Below are 12,761 nucleotides of genomic sequence, written 5' to 3' on the forward strand. Positions count from 1 at the left end.
TGTGCAGAAGCCTTTTAGTTTGATGCAATCCCACTTGTCTATTTTTGCTTTTGTTGCCTTTGCTTTTGGTGTCGTAGTCAAAATAATCATTGCCCAGACCAATGTCAAGATGTTTTCGCTATGTTTTCTTCTCAGGATTTTGTGGATTCAGGTTTTACATTTAAGTCTTTAATCCATTTTGAGTTGATTTTTGTATGTGGTGTGAGATAAGGATCCAATTTCATTCTTCTGTATGTGGATATCCAATTTCCCCAACACTATTTATTGAAGAGACTGTCCTTTCCTCATCATGTATTCCTGACACTCTTGCCAAAGATCAATTGACTATAGATATGTGGATTTATTCTGTGTTCTCTGAACTGTTGCATTGGTCTGTATGTCTGTTTTTATACCAGTTCCATACTATTTTGATTACTGTCACCTAAATGAGAGCCGAGACCCAGAGACACAGCAGCAAACCACAGAGCATTTTTACTAACTTAATAAACATTTGTCATTTAATATAATTTTTCTTTTTTAGTTTTTGTGCAAAGTTATGATATGGTAGATTTTTAAAATGTAACATATATGGTGTCTTTTATTCCCACTGCATAGGACATAGCCTATAACTTTGTTCAATATCATTGTACATATTGTATTTTCCCCTTAATAAAGTACATTATGAATCTTAGAGCATGATCCCTAATTATGATACTTTGGGGAATTTCTAGCCACTTTTAAGCTTTGTACTTTATGGCATAGTTTATGGCATAGTTTACAAGTACACATCATAGCAAAAGAAAAAAGGAAAATTTTCTACACTTCTCTGAATATTTCATAATTCCTATCACCAGGTGCCTTGGATGTAGACAATACAGGCTCAATCAATATGTGTTTCTACATTTTTTGTTTTTTAACTACTTCTATCTCTCAAGTTCTTGAGACCTAATGGAATGCTCTGTCATGATTGCAGGTTTTGGTGCAGAGAAGCAAAGACTTATAAACAGGGATGCTCATGGCAACATAATTTATGATAGCTAAAAATAGAAAGCATTGTAGATTTCAAATGGAGGGTGAATAGTCAAATAAATCACTACATATTCAAGTAGCCAAATATTACACAAGTATCACAAACCATGAATCTAAAGAATAAATAACATCTTAGGGAATATGCTCATGTAAAATGTTAAGTAAAAAAGTTTTTAGAGAGCTTCCCTGGTGGCGCAGTGGTTGAGAGTCCGCCTGCCGATGCAGGGGACACGGGTTCGTGCCCCGGTCCGGGAAGTTCCCACATGCCGCGGAGCGGCTGGGCCCGTGAGCCATGGCCACTGAGCCTGCGCATCCGGAGCCTGTGCTCCGCAACGGGAGAGGCCACAACAGTGAAAGGCCCGCGTCCCGCAAAAAAAAAAAAAAAGTTTTTAGAGATTAAGAAGAAAAAATCAGAGTGTAAAATCACATATACAGCGCAATCTGAATGTCCCGTAACTCCCTGCTACTTTGAGTAGTCTGTGGACTTAGCATCATAGGCATCAGTTGGAGCTTATTAGATAATCAGACTTTAGGCTCCACACCAGACCCACTGAATCAGAATCTTAAGGGGATTATTTGGCACATCAAAGGCTGAGAAACCTCATCCAGGCCTTATTGACTTGGGGAGCAGCATCAAGTCGCTTTAACAATTTGAACCAAAATTCAATGCCTCTTTAGCACCCATCAACCTAACATAAGACCACAGCCCCCTCCAAATACACATCCAGTGTCTCCAAAGGGGCTTCCATAAGTATAGACTCAGGCACTGGGGTGTTGGCTTTACTTCTCCCTCAATATCCCCAAGGGGGAGTGATCTTTGATAATGGTGATAATTTTAAAATTATGTCAGAGAAAGTAGGGGAAGGATGTATTGCAGTCTCTCATTGACTATGCCATTTGTATAATCTCTGCCCATTTGTTTTCCTTTCTGCTCCCTCCTATCCTTCACATGCCTCCTCTCTTACCTAAGAAGGGTCAAGGAGGAGACCCAGCATCCCAGAGTTAGGAGAAATGATTGTGCCCCCATGTGCAATGATGGATACCACCACAGAAAGCAACATGCATGCTATCCCATTCCTTCACACTAGGATACAGGCATCACTATCCCTCTTGACCATTGTCCTAATGGCCACTTTGTAATGGGGCCAACCTTGCTGATGTGGCCCACCCTGGTCCACTGCTAGTCAAAACTCCCCTCCAAGCACTGCCCTCATAGTTAGACCAGTTCACCTTGGGCCTAGGCCATGATTCTCACTGTTTTAGATTGCCATGTGGGGCTCTACAAGGTCACTACCCATATCATGGTTCCTATCTAGGTGCCTCTACTCACTTAGTTGCTGGTGTCCTCAGATAATTCAGTGCAGTGCTCTGGGCCACCATTAGAAGTGCCTATGAACTTTTTGTCCTTTGGGCTGAGGTCACCAGCCTTCTCCACACTGCAAATACCACACGTCTACCAAGAAGGGGAAATGGAAGAGGATATGGGCTTAAGCAGAAATTAGACAAGAGCAAAGGGGTTTAAACATTTCTCCTGAGAGTTTCCTAAGAAAAAGACCTTTCTGGTTATATTCAAGCATGTAGTATGTAATACAATAGAAAAGCAGAATAATGGGATTTAGGAGACCTAGTGTCTTATCCTAGTTCCCTGTGTGACCTTGGGAAAGTCAATCTCAGGTCCTCAATTTCCCTCTTTATAGAATGATGGGTAAAACTATTTGCATAGCCTATCTCCAAGTTCTGGTCAAGTTCAATGAGGTAATATTTGGAAAGAGACTTCAAAATCTATAAGATGTAGTTTTAGTACCAATAATATGCAGCATCATGGTAAGAAAAAAGATAATCTATGCCAAAATTGGCCTCAAAAAATATCATACCTGTTCACCTGGTAGAACCCATGGGTTGGTATTATATATTACAAGGTCAAGAGTAAACTTGGAGACTGGTCTAGATTAAAAATTAAAAGTGCATTAGAAAGTGATACACAACTACTACCTGGTAGGGGAAATTGAGGGCATCCAGAAAGAATAAAATGTTTATTATAGGGGGGAAAAAAGCATTTTGTTCTAAAAGCATACAATAAAAGAATATCCACGTTTTATTTTCTCAAACATCTATGCAACTGTTCAGATCCTAAATATAGGAGGTTTTTGCTTTTCATAATGTATCTTTCAGTCTACACAGGTTTGGAGCAAAATAAACACCATATATAGAGTATAATGGCTTTGTTGATTTGGTTAAATTAGCTGAAGGCATTGTTGACTTCATCATTAAAATTCATTTCTCAATGATTTTTACCTTTATTGACTCTTTCATCAATTCTTCCTCACTTCTGTCCTCATTCTTTTCCTCCTGTCTCTTTCAATTTCCTATCTAAAATGTTCCACAATAATTATTATAAAAGTTGGAGAAAGATGATGAAGTTTTTTATTGGAAAGAGATGAACCTTCCAAACTCATTCTCAGCTCATCATCACAGCACCTAGAATATGGAATGGAAATTTGTATCTTGAGAGTGCCTCGGTGCTTAAGCATGCAGAACAGATGTTTCATTTCACAAGTTTTCCCAATTTATTATACATGATATCTCTATCTGTGTGAGAGGAACACTGCTTTGGGGAATAGGACTTTTCATTTTCCCCAGCAAGCTGATGCATGGAAATGGGCTGTTGAGTCAGCTTCTATTCACCTCAGGAGAGGAGTTTTCTCAAATGCTGTTTATTTTCTTACAAGGACATCAAGGGGAAACATACTCCATACTCTCACCTCTGCACATGTCATTTCCCTACCCAGAATCCATATAATTGGATGCACCCATCTTGCAAGGCATGGCTTAATTTCACATCTTTTGTGAAATTGATGAACCTGCCTCGGAGTGATAGCTCTTTCTTCAAACAGCTAAACAGTATCTGTTGGTGTTATCGTTTTCATAGTTATCATTAGCAACGTAGGAGGGAAAAGGGTGGTATTGGTTAGGGAAGTGATATTATATTCACCTCTTCCTGTTGCACTGTAAGCTCCATGATGGCAGAACCATTTTTATTGCTCTTGGCCACCCCTCACAATGGCTAACACAGTGCATTTCACATGGTTAGTGTTTAAAAAAGACTGTTTAGTCAATTATGTAAAATGGCCTTGCTAAATTTGGTAGCCTAACTTTGCTCTTGCATTAAGGCTAGAAGAGAGGGGGGAAGAAGAAATAAGAAAATAAAAACCAATCCTGAAAGCTAGTGGGACAAAGAATTAGAAAAAAACCACAAAATTTAAATCAGGTAATCCTCAGGTCTGAAAGTCTAGTTTCTCTCCTGGTCTAGACACTCACCCACCTCTGCTTCTCTTAATTCTCTTTCTTCCCTACAGTGATTTTCCAAACAACCCTGAATTAGTCTTCTAATTTCACATACTTAAGAATGTCCAAACCACTTATTCTCAGACACTGCCAGTAGGTGAGTCAATTGATTTAACCCTGAATAGAAAGCAACCAGGGAGTATACACTAAGAGTTCTAAAAATATCATACCCATTGTCTCAGTAATTCTACTTCTGGGACTCTATCCTAACTGTGAACAAAGATGTATGGCTTAAAGTTTTCAATATGGCTTTATTTATACAGAAATAGGAACAATCCAACAGTTCTACAGCAGGGGAAGAGGTGAATAAATTATGACACAAGCCTCTTGCTGAAATGTTTATTAAAAAGTTATTTTAAGTTATGTTTTAAAGACATTTCAACCTATTTCATTTTTAAAATTAAGATACAATGAAATTGACTTTTTGTGTGACCAATTCAATGAATATTCGTGTCTATATAGATTTGTATAACCACCACCAAAATCAAGATAAGAAACAGTTCTATCACTGCAAAAAACTCCCTGCGCTATTCCTTTGTCATCACACCCTTCCCTGCCCCAGTTCCTGACAACCAAGGCTGTTTTCTGTATTTATAGTTTTGTCTTTTCAGGAATGTCATGCAAATGGAATCATCCGTATGCACTTCAGTGTTTTGGGACTGGCTTCTTTCACTCAGCATGACTTTGAGGTTCATCAGCGTTGCTGTGCATATCAATAGTTCTTTTCTTTTTTACTGCTGAGTATTATTCCAAATGCATTGATGTGGCACAGTTTATTTATTTACCCGTTGAAGGACATTTGGGTTGTTTCCAGTGTTTGGTGATGAATACAGCAACTGTACACATTCATGTATAGCTGTGTGGACATAAGTTATTATTTCTCTAGGGTAGATACTTAGGAGTGGGATTACTGGCTCATGTGGTAAGGACTAACTTCATGAGAAACTGTCAATCTGTTTTCCAGAGTTAAAAGCATTTTTAATAATCCAGAGAAGTGCTGATATTATAAATGAGAAAGTAGAAAATGAAATTGTATACACACTATAAAATATGCATAAGAATAAGACTGGAAAGAAATGTATCGAAGTGATAAAAAGTGATTTTCTTGCTGTGATTGGAGTATATGTAGGCTTTTGTTTTCTTCTTTTCTGTGGAAACTCGATGGCTCCTGACATCGCCAGTGAGTAAAAACGTATCCGATTTACAGTAATTACATAAATTCTGGTGCTCAGAGGTCCCACTTCCTCTATTAACTATAAATACCTAGTCTTGTCCAGAGAACTCCCTCCCTAGTTTTTTCTTATAGGAGCAGAGCCATGAAGTCAAGACTGCTTCCTGTATCTCTGAAGCTCCTCTACTGTTATGTCTGAGGGTTCTACTTCCTGCCCCTCTGTTGCCCGTTATGCTGTGCTACCCCCAACTTGAAGGCTGTGCTTCTGGAAGCTTCCTCAGAACTACTGACCTTTGTTGTTCTTTGACCTCGGTTACCAGGAGAGCTCCCGCTGCTTCTCTGGTGGCTCCTAGTGACAGCTTTCCTTCTATCATTCACAGGCATGGTGAAGTGAGGCAGGAGTGGCAGGGGAACAACCTAACACTGCTCCCTCTGACAACTGTCTTGCTGACACTACAGACCCTAGCCCCTCACTCACAGTGTTTTCTCTCAAGGGTCAATGACTTTCCCTCCATTCCAGCCTCTGGGAGAACCTAACACTATCAGGCATGCCTGTCCATGAGTGAAGCCCACTGGATCACGGGCAAAGTTCCCTCCCATGGAACTCCTTACCACAGTTGAAATCACCAGACATGCTTCAGCACCCACAAGCCACCAAAACCAGAAAGGAGCTGCAGGGCATTCCCTGGCAGCACACCACAGACCTCTAGGGGGCACTGTTGTCTCATACCACATGTTTATCTCCACGCAGTTTAACTCACTCTCAGATCTCACCCAGCCAAATTATCACTGCACCAGTATTTTCCAAATATTTAATGAGGATGCACTACTTTTATAATCAGAAAAAATAATAAATTACTAATAAGCTGAAGAAATCAGGGAGTTATTTAAACACCAAAGCAAAATACTCATAGAGGGCATTTCCTAAATTGTAAAATTAGCTTCCACTTTATAGCCTACTTTCTAGACTATCGCTTTCTCTGTTAACTTTTCTCATGATTTGAAGCCCAAAGTTATGTGTCCTCTAGTTAAGTTGCTAGATTATATGACTCTTGTTTTTAATTTTCCATATTTAAAATAGCATTGACCACCTATTTTTAAAGCTTCTAAAATAATTTTGGTATTATCCTCTAAGCTTTTCAGGGGAAACTGAGAGTAATACTTCTTCCCTTTCTGTTGTACAGAGATAGCAGAGAACTAAAGAGATGGATAGTAGTCTTAGTTTTTACAAGAACATCTATATATAAATGCAAAATATTCTTTTAAAATTTTTTAATTGAAGTATAGTTGATATATAATATTATATAAGTTACAGGTGTACAATATAGTGATTCAAAATTTTTAAAGGTTATGCTCCATTTATAATTATTGTAAAATTATAAAATATTGTGTTATACAATATATCCTTGTAGCTTATTTTATGCCTAATAGTTTGTGCCTCTTCATCTCCTACCCCATATTGCCCTTCCCCCTTCCCTCTCCCCACTGGTAACCACTAGTTTGTTCTCTGTATCTGTGGTCTGCTTCTTTTTTGTTATATTAACTAGTTTGTTGTATTTTTTAGATTCCACATATAAGTGGTATCATACAGTATTTGTCTTTCTCTCTCACCGAAGTAAAATGCAAAATATTCTAATAAGTAAAAAGATAATGCTACCAATTTATCCATATAAGAGCATGAGTTTTGAGTCTTTTGAGTTGAACAATTCAAATTAGGTGAGTTCACCTACTCCCTTCCAGTGAACCCCCCCTCCCCCCTGCTAGTGGTGAAGGGGACATGCAGATCTATCAACTGTGTGGCCAGGGAGAAATAGGCTGTACAGAGTTATGGGTTGGATATAAATATAACCAACCCATGCCAGATTCAGAAACCAACCCCACCAGAAGAAAACTTTATTCATTCACCAAGTATTTATAGAATGCCCTCTACTTGCCAAGCACTGTTCCAGGTGCTGGGATATAGGGGAAAACTACATAGACAAAATTCCTGCTCTCACATAGTTCACATTCTGGGCATGGGTAGAAGATAGCTACAAAAGAAAAATAAATAAGAAGAGTATTTATTTGAGAATTAAAATAGGATAGAGACTGACTTGTTGGGGCTACTTTATATTGGGGGGTCAGGGAAGGACTGTTTGAGGAGGTAGTATTTTAGTTGAGATCTGAGTGATAAGGAGCTAGCCTCGAGAGGATTAAGGGGTTTAAGGGAGTGTTTCAGGGAAAGGAAACACCTAATACAAAGGCTGGAACAAATTGAATGGGTTTAAGAAATAAAAGTAGGTAAGAGTGGCTGGAGTAGAATATGGAGGGAAGAAGATGAAGTCAGAAAGGTAGGTGAGAGTCTGGTCAAGTAAGTCTAGTGGGCCAAGGAAAAGAATTTGAATTTTATTTTAGTCCAATGAGAGACGCAGAGGATTTCACATAGAGGAATGAAACGATCTGATACAGGTTTTTAAAAACCACTCTTACTGCCATTAGGAGGGCAAGCTTGGGAGCATGGAGATGATGATTATTATTATTTTAATTGAAGTATAGTTCATTTACAATGTTGTGTTAGTTTCTTGTGTATAGCAAAGGAATTCAGTTATACATATATATACATAATCTTTTTTCATATTCTTTTCCATTATGGTTTATTACAGGATGTTGAGTATAGCTCCCTATACTATACAGTAGGACGTTGTTGTTTATCCATTCTATATATAATAGTTTGCATCTGCTAACCCCAAACTCCCACTCCATCCCTCCCCCACCTCCCTCCCCCTTGGCAACCATGAGTCTGTTCTCTATGCCTGTGAGTCTGTTTCTATTTTGTATATATGTTCATTTGTGTCATATTTCAGATTCCAAATATAAGTGATATCACATGGTATTTGTCTTTTTTTTAATTTTATTTTTTTATTGAAGTATAGTTGATTTACAATGTTGTGTTAGTTTCAGGTGTACAGCAGTGACTCTGTTATATATATATATATATATATATATATATTCTTTTTCAGATTCTTTTCCTTTATAGGTTATTAGTAAATATTGAGTATAGTTCCCTGTGCTATACAATTGGTCCTTGTTGGTTATCTATTTCATATATAGTAGTGTGTATATGTTAATCCCAACTCCTAATTTTTCCCTCCCCCTCTTTTCCCTTTGGGAACCATAAGTTTGTTTTCTATGTCTGTGAGTCTATTTCTGTTTTGTATATAAGTTCATTTGTATCATTTTTTTTAGATTCCCATATAAGCAATATGTGATATTTGTCTTTCTTTGTCTGACTTACTTCACTTAGTAGGATAATCTCTAGGTCCATCCATGTTGCTGCAAATGGCATTATTTCATTCTTTTTTATGGCTGAGTAGCATTCCATTGTGCATATATATCACAACTTCTTTATCCATTCATCTGTTGATGGACATTTAGGCTGCTTCCATGTCTTAGCTATTGTAAATAGTGCTGCAATGAACATTGGGCTGCATGTATCTTTTTGAATTAGAGTTTTTTCTAGGTATATGCCCAGGAGTGGGATTGCTGGATCCTATGGTAACTCTATTTTTAGTTTTTTAAGGAACCACCATACTGTTCTCCATAGTGGCTCCACCAATTTACATTCCCACCAACAGTGTAGGAGGGTTCCCTTTTCTCCACACCCTCTCCAGAATTTATTTTTTGTAGATTTTTTGATGATAGTCATTCTGACCAGTGTGAGGTGGTACCTCATTACAATTTTGACTTGCATTTCTCTAATAATTAATGATGTTGAGCATCTTTTATTGTGCCTGTTGGCCATTTGTATGTCTTCTTTGGAGAAATGTCTATTTAGATCTTCTGCCCATTTTTTGATTGGGTTATTTTTTGTTGTTGTTATTGAGTTATATGAGCTTTGTATATTTTGGAAATTAAGCCTTTGTCAGTTGCATCATTTGCAAATATTTTCTCCCAGTCCATAGATTCTCTTTTTGTTTTGTTTATGGTTTCCTTTGCTGTGAAAAAGTTTATAAGTTAGACTAGGTCCCATTGTTTATTTTTGCTTTTATTTCTACTGCCTTGGGAGACTGACCTAAGAAAACATTGCTACGATTTATGTCAGAGAATGTTTTGCCTATGTTCTCTCCTGGGAATTTTATGGTATCATGTCTTATATTAAGTCCTTAAGCAATTTTGAGTTTATTTTTGTGTCTGGTGTGAGGGAGTGTTCTAACTTCATTGATTTACACGCAGCTGTCCAGCTTTCCCAACACTACTTGCTGAAGAGATTGTCTTTTCTCCATTGTATATTCTTGTCTCCTTTGTCAAAGGTTAATTGACCATAGGTGTGTGGGTTTATTTCTGGGCCCTCTATTCTGTTCCATTGATCTATATGTCTGTTTTTGGGTCAATACCATGCTGTTTTTATTACTATAGCTTTGTAGTATTTGAAGTTTGGGATGGTTATGCCTCCAGCTTTGTTCTTTTTCCTCAGGATTGCTTTGGCAATTCTGGGTCTTTTACAGTTCCATGTAAATTTTAGGATTATTTGTTCTAGTTCTGTGAGAATGTCATAGGTAATTTGATAGGGGTCGCATTAAATCTGTAGATTGCTTATGGTAGTATAGCCATTTTAACAATTCTTCCATTCCAAGAGCATGGGATATCTTTCCATTTCTTTGAATCATCTTCAATTTCCTTTATCAATGTTTTATAGTTCTCAGCATATAAGTCTTTCACCTCCTTGGTCAAGTTTATTCCTAAGTATTTTATTTTATTTTTTTGATGCAAATCTAAAAGGGACTTTTTTTTTTTTAACTTTCCCTTTCTGATATTTCATTGTTAGTGTAAAGAAATGCTATAGATTTCTGTATGTTAACCTTGTATCCTGCTACCTTGCTAAATTCGTTTTTCAGTTGTAATAGTTTTTGTGTGGAGTCTTTAGGGTTTTCTTTGTATAGTATCATGTCATCTGCATATAATGACAGTTTTACCTCTTCCCTTCCAACTTGGATCCCTTTTATTTCTTGTCTGATTGCTGTGGCTAGGACTTCTAATACTATCCTTTTCTTGTTCTAGATTTTAGTGGGAAGGCTTTCAGGTTTTCACCATTGAGTGTTATGTTGGCTCTGGGTTTGACATAAATAGCTTTTATTATATTGGGAAAAGGAGCATGGGGATTATTTAGGCAGCTTTCACAATAACTGAGGCCAGAGGCAATGAATGTATGGAGTAAGAGTGTATCAGTAAAGGAAGATGACAAAGTCACTACATCTTTCAGAGATGGAGCTGTTGGGATTAGCTGATTTATTAGATATATATGGTGGAGGGGGAAGAGGTGGTGAGTCAAAGACTACTCTAAGCTTTTTAGTTTGAACAGGTAAAAGGGTGGTAGTTCCATTTCCTGAGATGAGAAGACTGAGAAGAGCATGTTCCAGAAGGAAAAATTGGTGTTGAACATGTAGGCCTACTAGCCAAGCCTTTGGGTGGCTTCAGGCCTGTCCCGTTGCAGCTGCTAGTTGGAAGGGTATGATGAGGCTGGCAAGCATTCTTCTGAGTAAGCTGATCTGATTTAAGTTTTAATCTAGAAGGGTAAATCCATGGCTGGGTTTAAGATCTGAAGTCAGCAACGTGTCACACCAACAAAGAAATGTTTCTTAAGGGGATCAATAGATATGCCTCTAGAAACAGTAGCTCCTCAAAGTGGCCTAATTCCAAGTAGGTAGCTATTACTCATTTGACTCCCACCTCTTGGCAGAGCTCTCTGATTATTTTTTTAGCTATTTAGAGTTATATCTTATATATATTCACATGAATTGAAAGCACATAGAGACTTCCCTGGTGGTTAAGAATCCACCTGCCAATGCAGGGGACACAGGTTCAAGCCCTGGTCCGGGAAGATCCCCCATGCTGCGGAGCAACTAAGCCCGTGTGCCACAACTACTGAAGCCCACATGCCCAGAGCCTGTGCTCTGCAACAAGAGAAGCTACCGCAGTGAGAAGCCCACACACCACAACGAAGAGTAACCCCCACTCACCACAACTAGAGAAAGCCCACGTGCAGCAACAAAGATCCAAAACAGCCAAAAATAAATAAATTTATATATATAAAAAAGAAAGCACATATATAACGTGAATTCTAAATATTTACTTTAATGTTTCAACATCCCTGTAATTTAAATAAATGAAGCTTTAGGTTTCCATAGAGAGAGCACACATGTTTAAAAGTAAGAAGTCTGAGATGAAGGTTAAAAAATGGTAAAGCTGTAAATAGCTCTTAAAAGCATAATATCTTCAGTCCCCCAAATCTTAAAATATAAGTAAATGCTTTAGCTTTTGACTCCAAAGCTGGAGAATTTTGTGTGCTTTGAAGAATTTTGAAGTGGTATGTTTAATCATAGAGATCTTGAATAGTCATAGTCCTTAATCATACTCGCCTCCTCTTCATTATTGTGAGTGTTTGTTAATCATTCCTTTTAGTGGAAAGGCTGCCACAGCTTCGGTTTCCTTTTGGGGAATTAGACCTTCCCACTTCAGCAAGCTCTTTCTACATTAGGGTCTGCAGGTAGAGTCAGATTCTCACGTTGTTATCAATTCTCCTGCCCGACTGCTGTTCTTTGTCTCTGCATGTTCTCACTCCTCTGATCATTAACCCTTAAGCCAGACTTTTTGAAACTCAGGGGGGGTTCAGAAGACTGAAATTTTTCTTTAAGCAAGAGGTGGGAAACACGAAGAGATCTGTTACCAAGAAAACCTGTCTGGGGATTGCTCAGTTTCAATGCCAACACTGCTGCCCATGCCCTAGACCAGCCACATGATGTCAGCAGCTTGTCTGGATCTGAAACTCTTCAAGTCTCAAAGTCCTTTCTCAGTCTATGCCTGCTGCCTGTGTTCTCGCTCCTGTCCACATCACTGCAGATATCCTCCTCTCTTTCAGTCAGCAACACCCCCCAGGGAAGACTGGCTGTAGGGAAGGGTGCCAGTTTCCCCAGTTGCCCTTTCTATGCTCCTCTGCAAGAGGAGCTTTTAATCCTTTGAAGATTTTTCTGCCAACCATTAGAGGGAAAAAGACCTGGGATAATATAAACAACGAACAAAGAATTTAAAAGGTTTTGAAACATAGAATTTTCAAAGTTGTGTTTTCTCATCTGTATTTCTTGACTTTTTTGAGACGTTTACATAGAATCATCTCTTTTCCTATGTACCTACTTTTGGGTAAAAAGTATTTTCAGAATTTCCCAATTATGTAAAATAGTAATGGAAAACATTTATTGAGCAA

Source organism: Pseudorca crassidens, chromosome 16, assembly GCF_039906515.1.
Source record: "Pseudorca crassidens isolate mPseCra1 chromosome 16, mPseCra1.hap1, whole genome shotgun sequence".
In the NCBI taxonomy this organism is placed as follows: Eukaryota; Metazoa; Chordata; class Mammalia; order Artiodactyla; family Delphinidae; genus Pseudorca; species Pseudorca crassidens.